This window comes from Engystomops pustulosus, chromosome 11 (genome assembly GCF_040894005.1).
Source record: "Engystomops pustulosus chromosome 11, aEngPut4.maternal, whole genome shotgun sequence".
Taxonomy (NCBI): domain Eukaryota; kingdom Metazoa; phylum Chordata; class Amphibia; order Anura; family Leptodactylidae; genus Engystomops; species Engystomops pustulosus.
In genome coordinates, this window is record NC_092421.1 from 29,744,083 (window position 1) to 29,770,093 (window position 26,011).

General features: G+C 42.2%; 1 protein-coding gene and 1 long non-coding RNA gene across 2 annotated transcripts in view; one reads left to right on the top strand and one right to left on the bottom strand.

The window, feature by feature from the left end:
- LOC140106230 (uncharacterized) overlaps nt 1-26,011 on the bottom strand; it is a 210,155-nt gene that overhangs the window by 143,223 nt on the left and 40,921 nt on the right. Inside the window, exon 2 of the long non-coding RNA XR_011850738.1 lies at nt 10,025-10,132. This is a non-coding gene — a long non-coding RNA (uncharacterized lncRNA). The remainder of the gene's footprint in view (nt 1-10,024; nt 10,133-26,011) is intronic.
- Nucleotides 1-26,011, top strand: part of NPFFR1 (neuropeptide FF receptor 1) — a 189,207-nt gene that overhangs the window by 80,509 nt on the left and 82,687 nt on the right. The gene's annotated exons all lie outside the window — the stretch shown is intronic.

Consider the following 26,011-nt stretch of genomic DNA (forward strand, 5'->3'; position numbering starts at 1 on the left):
CAGGAGGGGGGCAGTGTGTATACAGGAGGGTACAAAGATAGATCCCGGCACTCACCAAATAATGCAGATACTGTTTAATAGTAAGATCAACTTACAGCATGATGTGCAGGGACACAACACAAGGGAACGCGTTTTCGGCTCAACACTCGAGCCTTTGTCAACCATACTGTATAGTTGAATGGCACACATTTAAATACAAAGTTACGAACTAGGCCCCGCCCACTGACGTCACATCCTACCGGAAGCGGGATCTCCGTGGTGTGACGTAGCGGTTTCAGGTATTGTCCTCATTCTGGTTGCGTTTCTAGAGAGAAAATTGGAACAAGGTCAAAAGAAAATTGCAACCAACATTTGGTAAAATTACAACCATAAATCAAAGCATAAACATATCTCAGATAAATTATTGTGATATTATGAAAGATCTCTCAGATCGTAATCACGATTTAACCCTCGCGGTTCTAAGGTCCCCAGCGTATGTATCCAATATGCCTCTCGGCGGCGAAGAAGAATTTTGATATTGCCTCCTCTACGGGGGATTTGGATCTGTTCGACCACTTGAAATCTCAGCTGTGAAATAGAGTGCTTTCTATCATGAAAATGGTAAGGAATAGGTAGTAGTCTATTATTACACCTGATGGTAGATTTATGTTTATTGATGCGGGATTTTACAGGTTGCATCGTTTCCCCTATGTATAAGTATCCGCAAGGGCATTTAATGGAGTAAATTACATTGCGGGAGTTACATGTGAAATAACCTTGTATCTTAAAAGGCTGTCCGGTATGGGGATGATATAGTGTGTCGCCACGGAGAATATTGGAGCATTCAGAACAATTCAGGCATGGGAACGTGCCTCTCTTTTGGGTCGCTAAGAACATTTGCTTGGGTATTATCCGTGTGCTCCCCATATCGGCCCGTACAAGTTTGTTATGTAGGTTGGGGGCTCTCTTATTGCATATCAGAGGTGGATTTTGGAATTCTTCCACCTGAGGAAACGATGTGCGAAGTATACGCCAATGTTTCCTGACTATTGAGTCAATCTTGCTATTAAGGGGATGGTGTTGGTGACTAAGGACTATCCTCTTTTCTGCTCGTACCCTAGGTCTGGTTGTACCTGTAGATGTCAAGTCCCTGGCCCCTTTAAGGAGATGTTCGGGGTAACCTCTATCTCGAAATCTAGATTGCATCTCGTCCAACCTACTTTCTCTGGTATTGTCATCTGATACTATTCTTTGGACTCTTTGAAACTGGGAATTGGGGATGGATTTCTTTGTGGTGTAAGGATGATTGCTACTATAGTGTAATACACTATTCCTATCTGTCTCCTTCCTAAATAAATCCGTGCCCAAAGTCCCATCAAGTTTTTTATACACTACTGTGTCCAGGAAGCTGATGCTAGTATCATTATAAGTCATAGTGAACTGCAGTTCACTCCGTATAGAATTGAGGTATTGGAGGAAAGTCTCCAGGGTCCCCTGTGGCCCCGCCCACACGCAAAAGATATCGTCGATAAAACGACGCCATATTTTGACATGTCTCAAAAAGAGAGGATGTTGGTACACATATTCGTCTTCAAATGTTGCCATATAACAGTTTGCGTAGGGCGGGGCCACATTGGACCCCATTGCTGTCCCTCTTTTCTGCATGTAATAGTTGTCCTCAACCAGAAAGTAGTTCTCAGAGAGCACAATTTCTAGCAATTTCGTTAAAAAAGATCTCACTTCTGTAGAAACAGATGCATCATTCCTCAGCATTTTCTCAACCGCTTCAATACCCAACGTATGTTCAATTGATGTATATAGGCTGACTACGTCAATTGTGACCAGTAAGTCAGTGGATGTCATATCATCCAATTGTTTAATCACATTGAGAAAAGCTGTCGTGTCTAAAAGAAAAGAGGTTGTCTCCTTAACATAGGGTGTCAGGATTTTCTCCAATACTTTAGCAGGATTCGTCAACACAGAATTAGTGGAGGCCACAATTGGCCTTCCCGGTGGATTGACCAAGGTCTTATGAACCTTCGGTAGGATATAAAGAACCGGTGTTATCGGGTCGTGGTTAATTAGGAATCTCGCCATATTATTATCAATCAAACCTCCCTGTTCAGCTGTATTGACCAATGTCATGAGTTTGGTTTTAATCCGCATTGTGGGATTAGACAGTAATTTCTCGTAGGTCGTCTGGTCGGACAATTGACGATATATTTCTTTTCTGTAGGCTATCTTGTCCATAATGACAATGGCACCGCCCTTATCTGCAGGCTTCAAAATTATGTCATTGTCCGAGCAGAGAGACCTCAGAGCCCTGTATTCATTACCCGTAAGGTTGTTAGATACTGTAAAATCACCCAATTTATAGTGTTGATTAATGATAGCTACATCTCTCTTCACTACATCAATAAAGGTTTCAACTGGGTGGAACCTTTTGGGAGGGTTAAATGAACTTGTATTTCTCAAGCCAAGATCTGACAATTTAAGGGGGGTATCAGTATCAACAGAAGTGACATTGGAAGACTCCGTAGCAATAGGGTCAGCAAAATAAGCTTTCAGTCTCACATTTCTAAAGAATTTCTGTAGATCTAAGTCCATCAGAAAAGAGTCATATTTCCCAACGGGACTAAATGACAGTCCCTTTTGTAGTACACTCAATTGGTCGGGATCCAAGTTCTTTGAGGAAATATTAATAATTAAACTGGGTACAGTACCTGAGACCGAGTGAGTGGAGGTTGGGGAGGAGGTAAGTTCACCGGAGGTCGGGGATTGGTAGTTTCTACGATGATGTCTACCCCCGCGTCGGGTTTTCCTGGGGGTTCCCTGTTTCCCCCTCTGTGAAAAGGGCGACGTCTCCCTTGATTGGTGCTCCGGTCGCTGCTGGTCGTATCTTCTTCCAGACTTTGATGCGCCATATTGTCTGTTGGAGAAGTCGCGCCATTTATAGACCCTGTTGAGTCTATAATCTTCTAGATCTCGCAGATATTTATTCCTTTTGGTGTCTTCCGTATCTTTACGATATTTGTTGATTAGGGTCTCCACAGATAATTTTAAAGTGGAGAAATCTTCTGGTTTCATGCAATCTTGTAGCTGTTGTTTAGTTGCTTCTGTTTTGGAACGTAGTTCCTCGATCCCCTTTTGCAGGCGAGATATCGTGAGTACAATCAAGTCCAAGGAACATTTGTTGAGAATCTTTTCAAAATTGTTGCGAAAGTCTTCCTCCTCGGAGAAGAGGGTTGGTCGTAAGTTTATCCTTAAGTTTGGACTTAGATCTACAGAAATTCTTTAGAAATGTGAGACTGAAAGCTTATTTTGCTGACCCTATTGCTACGGAGTCTTCCAATGTCACTTCTGTTGATACTGATACCCCCCTTAAATTGTCAGATCTTGGCTTGAGAAATACAAGTTCATTTAACCCTCCCAAAAGGTTCCACCCAGTTGAAACCTTTATTGATGTAGTGAAGAGAGATGTAGCTATCATTAATCAACACTATAAATTGGGTGATTTTACAGTATCTAACAACCTTACGGGTAATGAATACAGGGCTCTGAGGTCTCTCTGCTCGGACAATGACATAATTTTGAAGCCTGCAGATAAGGGCGGTGCCATTGTCATTATGGACAAGATAGCCTACAGAAAAGAAATATATCGTCAATTGTCCGACCAGACGACCTACGAGAAATGACTGTCTAATCCCACAATGCGGATTAAAACCAAACTCATGACATTGGTCAATACAGCTGAACAGGGAGGTTTGATTGATAATAATATGGCGAGATTCCTAATTAACCACGACCCGATAACACCGGTTCTTTATATCCTACCGAAGGTTCATAAGACCTTGGTCAATCCACCGGGAAGGCCAATTGTGGCCTCCACCAATTCTGTGTTGACGAATCCTGCTAAAGTATTGGAGAAAATCCTGACACCCTATGTTAAGGAGACAACCTCTTTTCTTTTAGACACGACAGCTTTTCTCAATGTGATTAAACAATTGGATGATATGACATCCACTGACTTACTGGTCACAATTGACGTAGTCAGCCTATATACATCAATTGAACATACGTTGGGTATTGAAGCGGTTGAGAAAATGCTGAGGAATGATGCATCTGTTTCTACAGAAGTGAGATCTTTTTTAACGAAATTGCTAGAAATTGTGCTCTCTGAGAACTACTTTCTGGTTGAGGACAACTATTACATGCAGAAAAGAGGGACAGCAATGGGGTCCAATGTGGCCCCGCCCTACGCAAACTGTTATATGGCAACATTTGAAGACGAATATGTGTACCAACATCCTCTCTTTTTGAGACATGTCAAAATATGGCGTCGTTTTATCGACGATATCTTTTGCGTGTGGGCGGGGCCACAGGGGACCCTGGAGACTTTCCTCCAATACCTCAATTCTATACGGAGTGAACTGCAGTTCACTATGACTTATAATGATACTAGCATCAGCTTCCTGGACACAGTAGTGTATAAAAAACTTGATGGGACTTTGGGCACGGATTTATTTAGGAAGGAGACAGATAGGAATAGTGTATTACACTATAGTAGCAATCATCCTTACACCACAAAGAAATCCATCCCCAATTCCCAGTTTCAAAGAGTCCAAAGAATAGTATCAGATGACAATACCAGAGAAAGTAGGTTGGACGAGATGCAATCTAGATTTCGAGATAGAGGTTACCCCGAACATCTCCTTAAAGGGGCCAGGGACTTGACATCTACAGGTACAACCAGACCTAGGGTACGAGCAGAAAAGAGGATAGTCCTTAGTCACCAACACCATCCCCTTAATAGCAAGATTGACTCAATAGTCAGGAAACATTGGCGTATACTTCGCACATCGTTTCCTCAGGTGGAAGAATTCCAAAATCCACCTCTGATATGCAATAAGAGAGCCCCCAACCTACATAACAAACTTGTACGGGCCGATATGGGGAGCACACGGATAATACCCAAGCAAATGTTCTTAGCGACCCAAAAGAGAGGCACGTTCCCATGCCTGAATTGTTCTGAATGCTCCAATATTCTCCGTGGCGACACACTATATCATCCCCATACCGGACAGCCTTTTAAGATACAAGGTTATTTCACATGTAACTCCCGCAATGTAATTTACTCCATTAAATGCCCTTGCGGATACTTATACATAGGGGAAACGATGCAACCTGTAAAATCCCGCATCAATAAACATAAATCTACCATCAGGTGTAATAATAGACTACTACCTATTGCTTACCATTTTAATGATAGAAAGCACTCTATTTCACAGCTGAGATTTCAAGTGGTCGAACAGATCCAAATCCCCCGTAGAGGAGGCAATATCAAAATTCTTCTTCGCCGCCGAGAGGCATATTGGATACATACGCTGGGGACCTTAGAACCGCGAGGGTTAAATCGTGATTACGATCTGAGAGATCTTTCATAATATCACGATAATTTATCTGAGATATGTTTATGCTTTGATTTATGGTTGTAATTTTACCAAATGTTGGTTGCAATTTTCTTTTGACCTTGTTCCAATTTTCTCTCTAGAAACGCAACCAGAATGAGGACAATACCTGAAACCGCTACGTCACACCACGGAGATCCCGCTTCCGGTAGGATGTGACGTCAGTGGGCGGGGCCTAGTTCGTAACTTTGTATTTAAATGTGTGCCATTCAACTATACAGTATGGTTGACAAAGGCTCGAGTGTTGAGCCGAAAACGCGTTCCCTTGTGTTGTGTCCCTGCACATCATGCTGTAAGTTGATCTTACTATTAAACAGTATCTGCATTATTTGGTGAGTGCCGGGATCTATCTTTGTACCATATTGAGGCTAAGGCCGTACCCGGAGCACCGCTACTTACAGAGTGCCGTCCATCCACTGCTACAATTATCTGTATACAGGAGGGGGCAGTGTGTATATAGGGGGAGGGGAGGAATGTGTACACGGGGATGGGGGGGGGCAGTGTGACTACTGGAGGGCGGCCCATAAAGGGGCCCACTAGGGCTCTGTCGCCCAGGGGCCCACTAAAACCTGGAGCCGGCCCTGAATGGAGCGGTGTAAGGTGTCAAAATGAGATGATTTTTGCATTGCCACATTTTGAGAACTTTCTGACCTTTCGATGATTTTTTTTAAATCTTTTTTTTTTTTTTTAAAACCTGCAGTATATAGCAGTAGTATATATATAGTAGTATATAGAAGTAGTAGTATAAACATAGTATTATGTATCGTGATTTCCAATTCTACCTTTGGCTGTCCTAGTAAACAACCTCTGCCCCCTGATCAAATCAAATATGGCGGCGAGCTTTAATAGACACATTTACATGGTTAACACCAGTGATCAGCACCAGCACCAACTGCTGTCCAACAATGTAGAAAATATAGAAATATAGAAAATGTAGAAAATTACATTGTGCTCACATTTATTACTGACAAGTGCCACAAGTCTGGTCTGTGCCACAATTCTACAGCATGAACAAAGTGCACATAAAAAAGTGCACCAGGTTAATAAAGACACTGCACCAGTTTGATTATTCTGGTGCACCCTGCACACTCCACCGGCAAACTGCAAATAGCACAGACTGCACTGGTTTTGATAAATGTGGCCCATTATCTGGAAGACGTAACACAGTGTAGAATATCATGGTGATGATACACATAGATATGCAACATTGTTAATTATATAGAATTATATAGCATGGTACACTGTAACTTTTTTTTTCAACTAAAAGGACACCCGTCATCAGGTCTCTGTCACTATCCCCACTACCTGTTGGAGCAGCTCACAAGGATTCCATCCCAACCTTTTTCTAGTCAATTCATACATTAATCATTGCAATATAATCTGTTCTTTATTATGTAAATGAGGCTGGTCACATGGTCAGAGGCAGCGATGTCACCCCTGTTACCCCTCCCCTCTCTTTGCTCAGGTCTGTAGGTAATGTATAGTAGAGCATTGCTAGTGTCTGTGCTTTACCTGCTGACATGCTCTCCCTCCTAATACACATTTGAGACACAGGCATCAGCTACACAAATACCTGACATGTTCTGCTATACACATGGCTGCCTGGAGCTGTTGTATCTCTCCTATACACACACAGGCTGCAGGGGGCGTGGCCACCAGCAAGCGCATGGAGCAGCCATTGCACCATTATACCTCACACCATTATACAGTCATGTGTATAGGAGTATCTCATACACAGAGGCTGCAGGGGGCGCCAGCACCAGGAAGCACATGGAGGAGCCATTACACCATTATACAGGCTGTCAGTCAAGCACTGGGGGTGTGGCTGTGCCTCCCACTCATGAATAAGCTGGAAAGCTTGAATATGATAACGACTCATTGGACATATCTCAGGTCATTTGTATACAGAGTTAGGACCTCATTGCTTAGGTTACAGGCATGTAGAGGGACAATGAAGGGATAGAGGCAATGCTCTCTAATGGCAGTTTATGAAAATATATTTAGTTTAGGGGGTTATTTTGCTTGACGGGTTCTCTTTAAATTGTCTCTTTAAAGAGCTTTTTTTGCCATCTGCCTTTCACATTACTTCAATAACCTTGCTAAATTAATTGGTCCAGTAAAAAGTAAAAGCTAATGACCTACACAAAATTTTATATTTCTTGTAGCTTCCCATCTTAGTGGGGGTACAATATCAGAAATAAATTAGGTGTTACAATAAACTAGGTTATAGCTTTATTAATTACAGTATTCACTCAGGGCAATTTAACATATGTTCAGCGGCAAATTTCTGAAACTTAAGCACCTTTACCATGTGTGAGCTAATAGGCAGCACATAAATTATTTTGTTTAATTACCAGTATTTTACATGAAAACAAAAAAAAAAGGATTTTTGCATATGTTTGGGAAATGAATAAGCCCTCAAAAACATATTGGGGCAGACCTATGAATCTGATTACAGCAGAAATCTTGTGTAACTTGTGCCAAAATAAATCTCATTAAGTCTTGAGTCTCATTACACAGTTTTAGGCTACATTCACACTAACGTATGGGGGACGTATATACGGCCGACGTATATACGGCCGATATACGTCCCCCATACACTTCTATGGGCGCACGGCACCCTACGGGAGCGGTACGGTGCAGCACACGTGCGGCACCGTACCGTTCCGTACCCGGGAAAAAGATAGGACCTGTCCTATCTTTTCCCGTAATACGGCGCCGTGCGCCATAGGTTGCTATGGAGAGGGGCGGGGGTGAGCTGCGCTCACCTCCTCCTCCTCTCCCCGTACACTGCCATTGCCCGCTACAGTACGGTACGGGCGGGCAACGGCAGTGTGAATATAGCCTTAGACTGATTTTAGATACTTTAGCATAAAGTAGAAAATAAATCACTTCTATTCAGAGCAGGTAGGTACATTTATTTCACATTATAAATCACAAATGAGTGAACAGAACCCCTGGGAGGGGGACTAAAAAAATAATGTAAAAAATTCTCTATGCAGCAGGAGTGTGGAAAGTGGGTCAGCAGACCTGCGCCCATCATGTATGCATGAAAAATCCTGTAGACATATCAGAAATACAAACATACATATTACAAACACAATGCAAACATCACGGGATCTTAGTCCGATCTCATATGTGTATGGAAACACATGAATGAAATGTATGGAAAGCAGCACTTCGTGTCATGTAAATCACAAAGCAGAGACAGAATCAAAGATAATACTGCCGACTAAGTCTTATGGATACAGCAAAAAATACTGCAAGTTAAAAACCAATTTTTATTAGGCAACGTGTTAAAAAGGTGCATACAGCTATGCAAGACGTAAGCTTAATCCACACAATGGGCATAAGCACAAAATAAAACAAACACACCACAGTACATAATGTGCTCCAGAGACCAACATTTATCTCTGTCTGGATCTTCTGAACAGGTCCAGAAGATCCAAAAAAATGCCAGAAACCGCCACAGTTACTACTAGATATGTTATAGACAAACCAAATACCTCATAACCAGCCCCCCGGCGTAAGAACTCTTGCCCCGTCACATAGGCCAACTTTTTTCCCACCTTGGCCATTTCTCACATCATATTTAACTTTTATATTATGAACTTTAAAAAAAGAATTTTTTATTGTGAATTTTGTGCAGAGTATCGTCATTTTTTCTATAAGTTTTCTTCTGTTCTAGGTATGTCTATTCCTAGATCTCCCTCTACTTTCTGTTTTGGGTTGGTCCTTCTGGGTCAAGGAAAGGTGGGTCTATGTATCTCTATTCGTGGTCTGCACCTCCACGGTGCATTGCTAGAAATGAGCAAATTACCCAATAATGTGATTCAACAGATTCACCGAATTTTTCCCAAAAAATGTATTTGACCCCAACAATTTTGTTAAAGGGCTTTTTTAAAGCACTGGAAAGTGTATGTGAAGTTTTATCACTCTGTGTTGCTTCAAAATGCAGAGGCAGTACCTTCTGGTAGTGAAACCGCTATGGTGCATAAGAGAGTTGCACAAGAATTAAATTCATATAATATAATTCCCAAGACTTTAGAATTTGATACCAATACTATTGCAATATTCAAAACTATATTCTGCTGAAAAAAAGCACCTGCTTGATAACAGCCCTGGTATTTCAATAAAAATTAATGCAGTGCTTGTTAGCATATTAACCCCTGCTTGACCCCCACATGCAAAAAAAAAAAAACTATACCAAAACCTACAAAGGTTAAAAAGGGACTCAACATCTTATACCCCACTAGACCTGCTAGATATAGTATAAAATGTCCTTTGTAGAATCCACGTTTTATCTTAAATCTTTCACATTTACCTCCACAAAAAAATAAATAATCTCCAAAGTCAAATGCAAATTAGCCCTTTTTTGTTAATGTTAAATGACTGAAATGAATATAAATGAACGAATTTCTCTGCCCGACCCGAGGGGGCTGTTGGAAATTTATTGGGACAAATGTTCCAATAATGCAACATATTAACCCCCACTAACAAATAGCAAATTAATCCCTGCTTCACCAAGGTATAATAATGTACAACGTCAATGGTAATTAACATTTACAGTCACTTACTTGGGGGAAGGGGTTCATTAAGGGGTTAACTTTTCTCCAAGAACTGTTGAAGATAATTCCTTAGCAGTCAGCTCGGAGCACTCCGGCATACCCAGACACAGTACTTGGCTATAACAGAAAGAGGAAGACACAGGAGTGAAGGGGAAGAAAAATGCGGGGCATAACTGATTTTTGAAGGGATTGGTAAAAATCACCCAAAGGACCTTATGGGCCAGTGATTTAGTTAAACTAAGGAAAATTTTAGAGAATAGAAGACTTTTTTTAGTTTCTGAATTTTTAATGCCGCCACATGAGTTCACTGCAAAGAGCTGACCCTGGTCACGCCCTTTATTTATATAGTCACAAATTATTTATAAATTGTGACTATATAAATTTATTTATAACACACAAATTTTATATAGATAGATAGAGATTGATAGAGAACAATGCACCTCTAATGCATCTTTTATATGTATAGCCCTGCTCATACCTTTCATATCCAGAAAGATACAGGACAGATAAAAGCTTTTACTGTTCAATCTCTCGGATTCAGACCTTTCACTTCTCAAATTATTACCATGTGCCTTTGTAGTGTTCCTCATATTCTCTTATTGTCCACTCTGCCCCTACCCTTGTAATTCTGCTTTAACCTGTGTTATCTTCTTGTTGATTCAATTCACCTCCAGACTTTTCACTAATCTCTCTAACCTCTCCTTTCCTGCCTTTCGCTTATTTCCAATATGAACATTCATCTACGTTCTTTTACCTTGTGAACTCTGTCATCCATTTACAGAAAATAGCAAAATGTGGCGAAAAGCTGCTGGCTATAACCCACGTATGAAAATAACCACAAAGCAAAGTTTTCTATTGCTACATTTTTCATAAAGAATGCACTAGAGTGCATGCACTTCGAAGAATAAGATGTATTTTTAATGGTGCCATTTTATTGTACATTTACCTTTTTTTTTACAACTTACTAATTTTAAGCAATAAACTCACTTGTCCCTTTTCTGTAAATAAATGCTATCTATACAGTTGTACAATGAAAAATTTTTCAAAATTTTCTAATTCACTTTCTTTATCAATCTTTTATCAAGTTTTCCAGATATCAGCCTGCTGATATTCGACATTTTTACACATTAATAACCAAATTTTGCCATAGTATATTTACAAATATTTTTTGCCTATACACACCTTCTTTGGTCTTTTTTGCAATTTTGCCATAGTCTTTTTTCAATTTTTGTACTTTTACTTTCTGCCTTGCAAAAGTCATAGTTCTTTTTCATTTTCTATTTATTGCACAATATGAGGGCTTGTTTTCTTTGAGATATTATACTTTCCAGTGGCTGCATTTAATATTGCATGATATGTACTGGGAGGCTGAAGAGAAATTCCAAATGTGCAAAATAAAATGTAGTTGCACCATTTGATAACAGGATTTGTTTTTACGGCATTCACTGTGCGGTTCAAATGACACATCCTCTTCATACTTTGGATCAAGACAATCAAATATACTAGATTTATATAATTTTATGTTTTTTGCTATACATGAAAAAAAGGTTAATCTTTAAGGGAAAAAAGCTATTCTTTGTATCTTCATATTCAGACACCATCATTTTTTTTTGTATATGGAGCGGTGTAAAAGGTTGTTTTTTGGAACAAAATGGATGCATGTTTTCAGCTACTTTTCTCCTACTGTGAACTCAATGTTGTCAGATGGACAGTGGTGAGTGCCTACCTTTCTTCTTTTCTCAAATTTTGCATGAACAAACAATTCTATATCTGTTATTGTATATGGGTATGAGCACCACCACATAAAACATGTCGTCAGTTCTCCAATAAAAAGGCTCAAAAGAATTGGAGGTGAATCATCTCAACAAGAAAGTCTTTGGGAGTGCCCCTTACCCCTACATGTTTCGATTGTCAGATGGACAATATTTGCACAGAACTTAAAGGGTTTTCCCACGAGTATAAGTTTCTTACATGTACTCAGGATAACAAAATAACACATTCTCTAATTCATAACAAAATTCTCCAATTTCATAACAAAAATACAGCATTTCACAGATATAAGTCCAACCTGTCTATCAGTCCTGGTGTACACAATTTCAGTTGCCCCTAGACAAGACCCTGTAACTTCTACCTTTAGGTCAGGGACTCCATCTTGAATTTCTGTGTGACAGCCGTGGAGTTTCTCTCTCTCTGCTCCCCACACTCTAGCCTTGCACTCCTGCAGTCCAGGACGGAGCTCACTCACTGATGCACACTGTTAGATAATCAGCTCCTGTTGGCAGCAACAGTGAGGGAAGAACTACAAGCTACAGACAGCTAAGTTGTTCATCTGGGGAGGCACAACAGGAAGGCACAGGAGATCTATTGTGTTGAGGAATAGCAGAGATGAAGGGGAGCTGATATTGAGTGTAATAGGCATCTAATGGATCTCTCTAATTTGTCTCATCTCATCTCTCTATGTATCAGCACAATGTTCAGAAGCTAGATGAAAGTGTATATACACCTGTACCCTGATAATGGATAATAATGTGTCTGCTTAGAGAGTCCCCGCCCACCCCCTGGGATTTTGCAATGAGCAGCCTAGGGAGCTAAAACAGCAATACAACTGAGTAAAATTGTGAAGGGTTAAAAATTATATTTATTGTGTTAACATCACAAGGGGATTGCAATTTGATTATTCTCTTTCATGGGAAATCCCTTTAAGCATGAAAAATAAAACATCTTTACAGATACTCAAGAGCCCTGACCTGACAAACAGAAACCTCCAACCACTATATTTCTACAATCTAGCCTAAAGCTTTTCTTTAGATAAAGCCTGTCCAATGAAAAATAAGCTGAAAAAACGGGAAGGAATACTATGTTGTCTGAAATAGTATACAAGATTTCAGCTGGAGTATCTTTGAGAATACTGCACTTCAATTGCTTGGTTAAATGAACAATACTCATTACATGTCTCTGACTATAATATTTCAGGACCTACTGTAATTGCTTTAACTTGATTTTTCTGTGCAAATAACATTTACCAAAAAAGAAAAAATTATAATCCCCCAAAGTTTTACTTGTATTTGAAACTGCATGAAACTAACATCATTAACATTATCTAAAGGAAATCTAGGCTTTACAAGGTCAAATCAAGGCATAGGCATACATGTATCAGAAACAAGCTTCTTGACGGTGTAGGGGACCCTTCTGTTGACTGTCAGTTATGCTGTTTAACCCCTTAAGGACGGAGGGTTTTCCGGCTCATTTCTCGCTCTCCAACTTCAAAAATCCATAACTTTTTCATTTTTCCGTGTACAGACCTGTGTGAGGGCTTATTTTGTGCGTAACAAATTTTACTTTTCCGTAATGTTATTTATTTTAACATGCCGTGTACTGCGAAGCTGAAAAAAAATTCCAAATGTGGAAAAATCAGTTTTTACGACTTTCACTCTTCGCTCCAAATAACACGCCTACTTTATTCTTTGGTTCGGTGCGATCGCGGTGATACCAAATTTATATAGGTTTTATTGTGTTTTAATACATTTTCAAAAATTAAACGAATGTGTACAAAAAAGAAAAAAAAATTTTTGCCATCTTCTGACGCTAATAACTTTTTCATACTTTGGCGCACGGAAATGTGTGAGGGGTCATTTTTTGCGAAATGAGGCGACGTTTTCATTGCTACCATTTTGAGGTCTGTGCGACATTTTGATCATTTTTTATTTCATTTTTTATGTTATGTAAAAAGGTGTAAAAGTCGCATTTCGGACATTTGGGCGCCATTTCCCGCCTCGGAGGTCACCGCCGGCCGTAACCGTTTTTATATTTTGATAGATCGGGCATTTTGGGACGCGGCGATACCTAATATGTCTGTGATTTTTACTGTTTGTTATGTTTTATATCCGTTCTAGGGAAAGGGGGGTGATTTGAACTTTTAATATTTTATTAATTTTTTTTATTTTTTAAACTTTTTTTTTTCTTTTTTTTTACACTATTTTTTAGACCATCTAGGGTACAATAACCCTAGATGATCAGATCGCTCCTACCATATACTGCAATACTACAGTATTGCAATATATGGCGTTTTTGCAGGTCTTACATTACAATGAGCCACTGGCTCATTGTAACGAACCTGCATAAACCATGTAGCCTCGTGTCAAGAGAAGACCCGAGGCTACCATGGTAACCGATCGCCGCCCCCCGATGACGTTCGGGGGCGTGGCGATCGAAAAAAAGATGGCGGCGCCCGCGCGCCGCCGTCTTTTAAACGCCGCCCGCGACTTTGCGGGCGGCGTTTAGAGGGTTAATAGCCGCGATCGGTGCAAGCACCGACCGCGGTTATTAGCGGTGGGGGTTTTGTGCAAAATGCAAAAACCCCCACCTCTGTATGAAGAGGACTCAGCCCGTGAGCCCTCTTCATACTTCCCTTATACCTCTGCGCCGTAGAGCTACGGCGCAGAGCGTTAAGGAGTTAAGAACATTTTTATTCAACAATTCCCTATGATTTTTGTATTCAAGTGTTTCTAAAGACAACTAAAAACATATGAGGATTGTTTTTTTTATCACATAAAGTTTTTATTGAAAACCAGCAATAGTTTTCCATTTTTTCCATTTAAACAGTACAGGCAGTCCCCGGGTTACATATAAGATAGGGTCTGTAGGTTTGTTCTTAAGCTGAATTTGTATGTAAGTCGGAACTGTATATTTTATCATTGTAATCCCAGCCAGAACTTTTTTGGTCTCTGTGACAATTGGATTTTAAAAATGTTGGGTTGTCATAAGAATCAGAATTAACAATAAAGCTTCATTACAGACACCTGTGATAACTGTTATTGCTGTTTATTGTAGCCTGAGGCTAAAGTACAGTAAATTACCAATATTCAGAGGTCCGTTTGTAACTAGGGGTCATATGTAAGTCGAGTGTTCTTAAGTAGGGGACCGCCTGTATAAACAAAAGCCAAGCCCCCACACTCCCTTCCCCTGCTTGGTGGGTAAAATATCCAAGTAACAATGCATAACAAGCGTACGCATAAAGCTCATAGCCAGTGTTCATCTGTTTGGGCATATAGGTTCTGAAAGAGAGAGATATGAGGATTTTAAGGCTGGATGTCCCACTTATCAAAAGGTGGTGGGTTGTTAAGTTGGTCTTGGGCTCTCATTAAGCCAGTTGCCTCAGCCTGCGGCCCAAACTCTGCATGTTATAATTTACTACTGAACCTTATTCTCGCTGTCACCAGTGATGCAGAGAATATTGTACATGAAAAAATAAATGTAAAAAATAAATAAGACAGATTTACGATTTTGTCCAATATTCAGTTAGACAAGCTAAGTTTGGACCATCAATCTGAAATTGTGTGAGATTTATTAAAGTGGATGATACTAGAAGAAAAATTAAGTTTATCTTAAGATTACAACCAAGAAAGTACGGCTTCAGAACAAAATCCACATAGAATTAAAAAAAAAAAAGTTTCCAATAATCTTTATTTTTTCCAAAGTACATACAAATATTAAAAGTGGAAACTGAGTGAAGACAGAATCTAGGCAAAAGCCTACATGTTTCAGATAAACACTATATTCATGGCTAACAAAATAACCAATGAGTCTGAGGATATATAGCATTGACCTGGGGTCATGTGACTAGTTCTAGCCAATAGGCACCCAACAGTAAGCGGACCAATACAATCTAAAAACCAACATATTGCATTATCTCAAGACTAGGCCATTTAATTGCTTTTCTCTTTAATTACTTGCTGTACATTGTTGCATAGTACTCCAAGGATTAGTCCTGGAAAAGGTGTCAGCTGACCTGGTGCATCAAGAGATATTGGTGCAATGCACCAGCAAGCCAAACTAAGAATGGTCAGGAACAAGCCAAGGTCAAGTTTTGAATAGTCAGGAATCACACTACAGGTCAAAACACATCATTGGGAACATCACTGGACAAAGAGGCAGAATGGTTGTTTTAACAAATCTAGGTATAATTTAGACAAGGGATGTCAAGCTCTGTCCCGTGGTAAATACCAGATGTCTACTAGTGATGACCCACAAGTGCTTTCACCATCAATACTATTTAATTATAAGTTATTGAGTAAGTCTTGCTGTAAACGCTTCAAACCTGCCTTTGCTGTGGAGCGATGCACTGTTCCAATTATTGGCATGAGGATCTGGCCAACCAGTCAGTAGTAGTCACACAAAGGACACTAATAAGATCCAGGAGCCACATATGTTGCCTCCTATGGTAGGGATTACAATTGCCTCTTTTTGCAGGATAATGCCCAACCACACTTAGAGCAAGGGTTTCCCTAATAATTACCAAGTGTACTTTGGATACTATACACAACCTCCATACCCAAACTAATTTTAATATCCAGACTAGAGAAGGGTCAATGAGGTACTTGGTCCCTATTCATTGCACATTTATCTCCAATTAACTAAGCCTTTCACTCAAACATTGATATCACTTACATATATCATCATTACTTTGCCAGAAATTTTCATTCTTGTCAATAAGTCTACTATATTTTAGCATTTAACCACACTTTTTACACAATAAAAGAAGGCAATCCAAGTGGATAAACCTGCAATATGTTGTTTACAGCAGATAAAATATCCACTTAGCAATAAACTTGTCACTTTCAAAGTTGCACATCAATCTTCAACCTCAAGTGAATGCTAAAGCTGACAGGAAATTAAAGCGCTAAGAAAAAGATAAAGTACAAGGTCCAGTAAACACATCCCAACAAATATCGAGCGAGTACTTATAGTCCATTATTTTACTAGGATCATGGTATATTTTATATCCCTTTTGCAATGTTTATAGATGGTGAGTTTGTGAGGGATTTAAAGTTTTGGATTATAATTTTTGAACATTCCATCTATCTTCCTCTATAATATGTTGGCTCTCTAAAGTCTGCATGACAAGGCAGTAAGTGGAGCTTGTTGGTTCAAGTGCACAGTGTAAATTACTGGCTTAATTTCCGTGGCTACACTATCATGTGGAGAGTTTGGTGTAATACAAAGAGTTCAATTCTTCACATGGATTGGAATAATCTGCCCACCTGCTACACAAGAATTAAATATTAGATCTGAAATGACATTTGGAAGCTAGCGGGCTAGCAATGTAATGAGAAATTGTGTAGCAAGGTTTGAAGAACCTAGATATATTATAGACAACCCAATTTACCCACAGTCAGATTACATGCAACTACGGCTCTATAATAACTTTTCTGAACATTGAAATTTTGATTGTTTTAAAAAAAAATGAAATAATAATAATATACACACACATGTACAGATATTGTTAGATGCATTCATATATACAGTGGTGATTAACAATAAAACACAATTTAACAGTATTAATTGGATAAAAGGGATTTTTTGATAATTAAAAAAACACAAATTTTTCTCATTTTCACTTGTGTTATTGAATACATTTACGCCATGAGTGTATTTCGTCTGGCTCTTCTTAGTAAGCTGGATCATTAGGCTCCGCTCACTAAGAAGAGACGTCTGTTCTTGCTTCCTAATGGCTCCGTCCAGACAGTCAACCCATTCCACTTAACCTGATTAGGGTCAAGTTAAGCAAGCCATCAGCTCACTGAAGGGAGCGGAACATTAGATCCGACTCATTCGCGACCCATCACTAGTATTTTGAGCACCATGACAATCACCTCTCCTTCTGGTGATGGTTCCCCTCCATTGCGCCAGGCTCAACATAACCCTTGATAAATGGTGTAGTGGTGTAGTTGATGAGTGGTGTAGTTTCCAAAATATTATAATGTTTGGGGACTCATTGTTATGGTACCTCAGACACTTTACTTTTCAAAAATTCAAATTCGCTGAGTTCGCCGAATTTTCCGTCAAAATTTTATTCGATCCGAATCATGGCGAATCACATTAAAAAAAAAGTTGCAGAACGTTGTACCATGCTCAAATATGAATAGGGAGCATGGTTTGGTCTTCAAACAATGCTGTGTTTTACACGCACATGACAGCCACCCCTCTTAGAATCGCTTCACTCTTTAATCCCATGGGCAATTACAGGGGCCAACTAAGTGAAGCGGGAATGCAACCTGACAAGGTAACGTCTGTGCCAGCTCGAAAGGACTGAGCTGAGGGCCAAGATCCCCCTATAATATCAAAGAGTGCACTCTATTAACACGGACATCAGATGATTCCATAGATTATGACAGAACCTGTTCTGTTAAACGCAGATACATGTAGACACCTCCCAAAAGAGTGCCGAGGTTGTTGGCAGTAATTTTGCATTGACGTCATTTTGCCCTTTTTTTTCATCCGTCAGTGTCCGCTTTCAATCGGTCAATAATCCATCAGTATTGCCGAAGACAAAAACAAACAGGAGTGGATCCAAAACAGAGATGAGCAGTATTTGCATGTCCATTGTGTTCTGTATCCACTCCTGCTTTTGGCTATCAATCCTGAAGCTATTCATTCCTTCGGACAGATGAAATGAAGGGGAAAACCAAAAACAGTGGCAACGTCATAGAGGAGGATGGGGGTTAAAAATAGCTTTATGGAAATCACAGGGTGTTCCAGGGAGAAAGTGGTCAGTTGGCAGCGGCATGAGTAGGCCGCAAAGTGGCACAATGACAGATTTATGGAGGTGGCAGCAACATCGTAGGCCACAGAGTGGAACAATGACAGAGCGTGGAGGTAGCAGCAGCAGGTCAGAGAGTGGCACAATCGCAGTGTGTCTGGGTGGGCAGCAGCGGTAGCAGCAGGAGGTCAGTGAGAGGAACAATGACATATTCTGGAGGTGGCAGCCAAAAATTTGTTTCCACAAATCACCGAAAACTTCGGATTTGTGCCGAACCAAAGTTTTTCCTGAAATTCTAAATGAATTCCACTTTGTTAGAATCGATTTGCCCATCTGTAGTAATCACCTAAAAGCAACATCAACAAAATCTACCCTCTGAAAGTTTAATTGTGTTCCTTCTGTTCTGTGTGCTGCAGTGGGCCTTTAAAGTAGTTTACATTCCCACATGGGGTATTGCCCTACTCGTAAGAAACGGCACAACAAAATCTCATAGGTGTTTTCTCCTTTTATCCTGCATGAACATGTAAATTTTAGGACTAAATCATTTTATTGTCAAAATTAAAAATTCCAAATAGAACCTCCATTTTGTTTTAATTCTTGTGAGATGCTTAAAGGGATAACCCGATGAATTGTCTTATGAAAATGTAATTAAAAATGTTTAAAATCGCTGTTCAAAATGTAAGCCTCCTAATTTCCTAATAAAATAAACAAGTCAACATAAAGCAGACATGTTGTTATTGTTAGTTAGCAACCAATTAGGGTAGTTAGGCTAAATTGTATGATGGGGGTATGATGGGCATAACATTTAGAAGTCAGAAAATCACAAATTTTTTCCAAATTTTCACCAAATTTAAAAAACAAAACAAAAATAAGTACAAAAAAATTCAACTAAAATATAGTGCAAATATAGTGCAAACCAGTCTGAAAAAAATTCAGTAACAAAGTGTTTCAAAGTTATAACTGCAAATTGTGACACAGGCAAATTTGAAAAATGTGGCTATCCTAAAAGTGAAAATGAGCTGTGTTCTTAAAGGGTTAAAGTAAACCTACCATCATAAATCTATCTAATAAGGTAGATTTGATGGTTGGTTCTTGTTCACCCACTAAACCTTTATCTTTAGACTTAGTGGAGGGCCCCGGTTGCCTCTACAATCCCTCCCTACCGGTATGTCTTTGGCATGCTCCTACTTCAGCTCTTAAGTGCTATGTCGGAGCTCTGCACATGCGCAGTAGCTCTGGCACCAGTGCTGACACACAAGCGTATAGCTAATTTACATATTAGCTAGATAAAGTTTAGCTTACTTTAGAAAACATTATAAGGTTAGCTAAAGAAAGATTAGGGTTTAGTAGGCTTAATCAGAACCTACCATCAGATCATTTCTTTTAAACTGGAATCCATAACGTTTATAAAAAATATATTGTGGCAGGAATAATTATTTGCTAGAGATGAGCGAACATACTCGTCCGAGCTTGATGCTCGTTCGAGCATTAGCGTACTCGAAACTGCTCGTTGCTCGGGCGAATACTTCGCCCGCTCGAGAAAATGGCAGCTCCCGCCGTTTTGCTTTTTGGCGGCCAGAAACAGAGCCAATCACAAGCCAGGAGACTCTGCACTCCACCCAGCATGACGTGGTACCCTTACACGTCGATAGCAGTGGTTGGCTGGCCAGATCAGGTGACACTGGGATAGACTAGCCGCTGCCCGCGCTGCTCGGATCATTCTGTGTCTGGATGCCGCTAGGGAGAGAGCTGCTGCTGGTCAGGGACAGCGTTAGGGTGCTAGTAGATTACTGTTAGGCAGGAGTGATTCAACAAGAACCCAACAGCCCTTCTTAGGGCTACAATAACGTTATACTTTTTTTTTTTTTTGTTTGCTTGTGGCTGGGCTTGCTGGCACTAGTAGTGCAGCTAGTACCATATTGTGAGGAATTTGCAGGGGGACTTGCTACCGTTGTGTTTAGCTCTTAGTGACACACATATCCACCTCAAACACCAAAGTGGGAAAATTTATTAGGGGTTGGATTTCAATTAGGCACAGTCTGTCATTTCCTTTTTATTTTACGTTTATTTTTTCATAACTCAGCGTCATCTCATCAGTGTGCTTTCATACTTGGCTAGAAAATAGCCAAAGGAGAATCCAAACGGCTTACTTACGCCTACAATAGCGTTATATATATTTGATTTCTGGTTGATCTGCTGGTGGCTGTCCTTGCTGCAGTGCATATACTAGCCAATTGTGAGGAATTTGGAGTGAGACTTGCGACCGCTGTGTTTAGCGCTTAGTGACGCACATATCCATCGCAAAGACCGAAGTGGGAAAATTTATTAGGGGTTGGATTTCAATTAGGCACAGTCTGCCATTTCCTTTTTATTTTACGTTTATTTTTTCATAACTCAACGTCATCTCATCAGTGTGCTTTCATACTTGGCTAGAAAATAGCCATAGCAATAGGATAGCATTGTTTGGTTTTAAAAACTAAAAAACACAAAAAAACAAAAAAAAAGTTAAAAAAAAAATTCAAGTTATATAACTTTCATTTTCAAAATGTTGAACCCGAGGGCTAGGGGTAGAGGACGAGGACGAGGGCGGGGACGTGGGCGTCCATCTACTGCAGGGGTCAGAGGCCGTGGTCCTGGGTGGGGTGAGACACCACCTGCTGATGAGGGAGCAGGGGAACGCCGCAGAGCTACACTCCCTAGGTTCATCATGTCTGAAGTTACTGGGACTCGTGGTAGAGCACTGTTGAGGCCAGAACAGTGCGAACAGGTGATGTCGTGGATTGCCGACAATGCTTCGAGCAATTTGTCCACCAGTCAGTCTTCCACGCAGTCCACCCATGTCACCGAAATCGGCACTCCTCCAGCTCCTGCACCTCAGCCTCCTCCCCCCCAGTCTGCCTCCTCCCAGGAAAATTTGGCATTTGAACCGGCATACTCTGAGGAACTGTTTTCTGGACCCTTCCCACAGTCACAAACCACTTGTCCGGTTGCTGCTGAGCAATTTTCCGATGCCCAGGTTTTCCACCAGTCACAGTCTGTGGGTGATGATGACCTTCTTGACGTAGTGGAAGTGTGTAAAGAGGTGTCCGACGATGAGGAGACACGGTTGTCAGACAGTGGGGAAGTTGTTGTCAGGGCAGGAAGTCCGAGGGGGGAGCAGACTGAGGGATCGGAGGATGATGAGGTGACAGACCCAAGCTGGGTTGAGAGGCCGGGTGAACACAGTGCTTCTGAGACGGAGGAGAGTCCTATAGCAGAACAGGTTGGAAGAGGCAGTGGTGGGGCCAGACGGAGAGGCAGGGCCAGAGCAGGTGCATCAGCGCCAAATGTGTCACGTAGTGAAGCTCCCGTGGCGAGGGCTCCCGCGGCGAGGGCTAGATTTTCAGAAGTCTGGAGGTTCTTTAAGGAAACACCGGATGACCGACGGACTGTGGTGTGCAACCTTTGCCAAACCAGGATCAGCAGGGGTTCCACCACTACTAGCTTAACTACCACCAGTATGCGCAGGCATATGAATGCTAAACACCCGAATCAGTGGCACCAAGCCCGTTCACCTTCGGCCGTGCACACCACTGCTCCTTCCCCTGTGTCAGCTGATAGTCAGCCCCCTGCCCAGGACCCTGGCACAAAAACCCCATCGTCGCCTCCACGATCCTCCACAGCATCCACCAGCGTTCAGCTCTCCATACCCCAGACGCTGGAGCGGAAAAGAAAATATAGTGCAACCCACCCGCACGCCCAAGCCCTTAATGTCCACATCTCCAGATTGCTTAGCCTGGAGATGCTGTCCTATAGGCTAGTAGAGACCGAGGCCTTTCGCAACCTCATGGCGGCGGCCGCCCCTCGGTATTCGGTCCCCAGCCGCCACTACTTTTCCCGATGTGCCGTCCCAGCCCTGCACCAGCACGTGTCAGACAACATCATCCGTGCCCTGACCAACGCCGTTTCTGACAAGGTCCACCTGACCACGGACACGTGGACGAGTGCTGCCGGGCAGGGCCACTATATATCGCTGACGGCACATTGGGTTAACTTGGTGGAGGCTGGGACCGAGTCTGACCCTGGGGCTGGTCATATACTGCCGACGCCGAGGATTGCGGGGCCTACCTCGGTCCAGGTCTCAAAGGCCTACTATGCCTCCTCCTCCCACCCCTCCTCCACCTCCTCCTCCGAACTACCATCCGTGGGCATGGCGCCATCAGTCGCTAGCTCTAGGCACAGCAGCAGTGCCGTCGCTAAGCGACAGCAGGCGGTGCTCAAACTGCTGAGCCTAGGCGATAAAAGGCACACCGCCCAAGAACTATTACAGGGCATCACGGCGCAGACTGATCTGTGGCTGGCACCGCTGAACCTGAAGCCAGGCATGGTTGTGTGTGACAACGGCCGTAACCTGGTGGCGGCTCTGCAACTCGGCAGACTGACACATGTGCCATGCCTGGCCCATGTGTTAAATCTGATAGTTCAGCGTTTCCTCAAGACATACCCCAATCTGTCAGATTTGCTCACGAAGGTGCGCCGCATCTGTGCGCATTTCAGGAAGTCCAGCACAGATGCTGCCACTCTCAGGGCAGCGCAGCGCCGCCTCCAACTGCCCGCTCACCGACTGTTGTGCGACGTGCCCACGAGGTGGAATTCAACATTAACCATGTTATCCAGAGTTTACCAGCAGCGCAGAGCAATTGTAGACTGCCAGATGTCAACTTCCACCAGAACTGGTAGTCAGGTCAGTCAGCTTCCTCAAGTCTACAATGAGGAGTGGACGTGGATGTCTGATATCTGTCAGGTGCTGAGTAACTTTGAGGAGTCAACACAGATGGTCAGTGGTGATGCCGCCATCATCAGCCTCACCATCCCGCTGCTTGGCCTGTTGAAAAACTCTCTGGTCAGCATGAAGTCGGAAGCTTTGCGCTCGTCACAAGAGACGGGGGAAGAAGATTCCCTTGTTGATAGCCAAAGCACCCTCAGGTCTGTTTCTCAGCGCATATCGGAGGAGGTGGAGGAGGATGAGGAGGAAGAGGAGGAGAATGTTGGCGAGACACAAGAGGGGAGCATTGCTCAGACCTTCACTGTTCAGCGTGTATGGGCAGAAGAAGAGGAGTTGGAGGAGGAGGAAATGGGCAGTCAGGCCAGTGAGGGGAGTGAATTCTTGCGCGTTGGGACTCTGGCGCATATGGCAGATTTCATGCTAGGCTGCCTATCCCGTGACCCTCGCGTTCAAAGAATTTATTCCAGCTCCGATTACTGGGTATTCACTCTCCTGGACCCACGGTACAAGCAAAATCTTTCCACTCTCATCCCTGGAGAGGAAAGGAGTGTGAGAATGCATGAATACCAGCAGGCCCTGGTGCACAAGCTGAAACAGTATTTCCCTTCTGACAGCGCTAGCGGCAGAGTGCGTAGTTCTGCGGGACAAGTAGCGAGGGAGAGTAGGCGAGCAGGCAGCTTGTCCAGCACTGGCAGGGGTACGCTTTACAAGGCTTTTGCCAGCTTTATGTCACCCCAGCAAGACACTGTCACCTGTCCCCAGTCTCGGCAGAGTAGGGATGATCTTTACAGAAAGAAGGTGAGGGAGTACGTAGCTGACCATACCATCGTCCTAAATGATCACACAGCTCCCTACAACTACTGGGTTTCAAAGCTGGACATGTGGCACGTACTGGCGCTGTACGCCTTGGAGGTTCTTGCCTGCCCTGCCGCTAGCGTCTTGTCCGAGCGGGTTTTCAGTGCAGCTGGTGGCATCATCACCGATAAGCGTACACGCCTGTCGACTGACAGCGCTGACAGGCTGACGCTTATTAAGATGAATAAAGCCTGGATTTCTCATAATTTCCAATCTCCACCAGGTGAAGGAAGCTCAACCTGAATAATTTATGCACTCCTCCTCCTCCTCATTTTCCTCCTTCTCCTCCTCTTTGTACACTAAAGCAGAGGAAACTGGCTATTTTTTGACAGGGCCCACTGGCTCTAGCTATAGTACTTTATGCATTTAATTTTTCTGGAGGGCCACCTACCCGGTCCTCTGTTTTAAACAATTTTTGGGAGTGCCACATACAGGCACTCAATCTATTCAATTTTTCTGGAGGGCCACCTACCTGCTCCTCTGGTTTGAAAACTTTTTTGGACTGCCACATACAGGCACTCAATCTATTTCATTTTTCTGGAGGGCCACCTACCTGCTCCTCTGGTTTGAAAACTTTTTTGGACTGCCACATACAGGCACTCAATCTATTTCATTTTTCTGGAGGGCCACCTACCTGCTCCTCTGGTTTGAAAACTTTTTTGGACTGCCACATACAGGCACTCAATCTATTTCATTTTTCTGGAGGGCCACCTACCTGCTCCTCTGGTTTGAAAACTTTTTTGGACTGCCACATACAGGCACTATCCAAATTAAATTGTCTCCATAGCAGCCTCCACACGTTGTCTCCATTGCTACCTCCAAAAGTCGTCCATATAGCTGCCTCCATACATGGTCCCCTTATCAAACGAGCTGTGTCAGGCAGAATTTTGGGTTGTTTTCATGGCTTCCACATCAAACTTGTTAACTTTGTCGCCACCCTGCTGTGTAATCCTCAAAATATACTGGCAAACTTTTATCATTTACCGATATTATTTCAGCGCTTCTTGCGCATCTGTTTACATTCCCCTCACCCGCCATATCCCAAACTTATAAGAACGCTACTACACTTGATCTTATACAAAAGGTTCTTAGAAGTGCTGTTTGGGGAGTAGCCTAGAGACAGGGGCTTGGATTGGCGAAAGCTCGCCTGGCAGCGGAGCGCCAGCTCCATGCCAAGATCCAACTAACATAGTTTTAACTGCAGCACCTTTAATCTACTACTAGTTCACTGCCTCCATACATGGTCCCCTTATCAAACGAGCTGTGTCAGGCAGAATTTTGGGTTGTTTTCATGGCTTCCATGCTAACTTTGTCGCCACCCTGCTGTGTAATCCACAAAATATACTGGCAAACTTTTATGATTAACCGATATTATTTCAGCGCTTCTTGCGCATCTGTTTACATTCCCCTCACCCGCCATATCCCAAACTTATAAGAACGCTACTACACTTGATCTTATACAAAAGGTTCTTAGAAGTGCTGTTTGGGGAGTAGCCTAGAGACAGGGGCTTGGATTGGCGAAAGCTCGCCTGGCAGCGGAGCGCCAGCTCCATGCCAAGATCCAACTAACATAGTTTTAACTGCAGCACCTTTAATCTACTACTAGTTCACTGCCTCCATACATGGTCCCCTTATCAAACGAGCTGTGTCAGGCAGAATTTTGGGTTGTTTTCATGGCTTCCACATCAAACTTGTTAACTTTGTCGCCACCCTGCTGTGTAATCCCCAAAATATACTGGCAAACTTTTATCATGTACCGATATTATTTGAGCGCTTCTTGCTCACCTCCTTTGGTTCCTCTCTGCCACCCATTGGTTTGAAGCCTGAGTCCATTTAG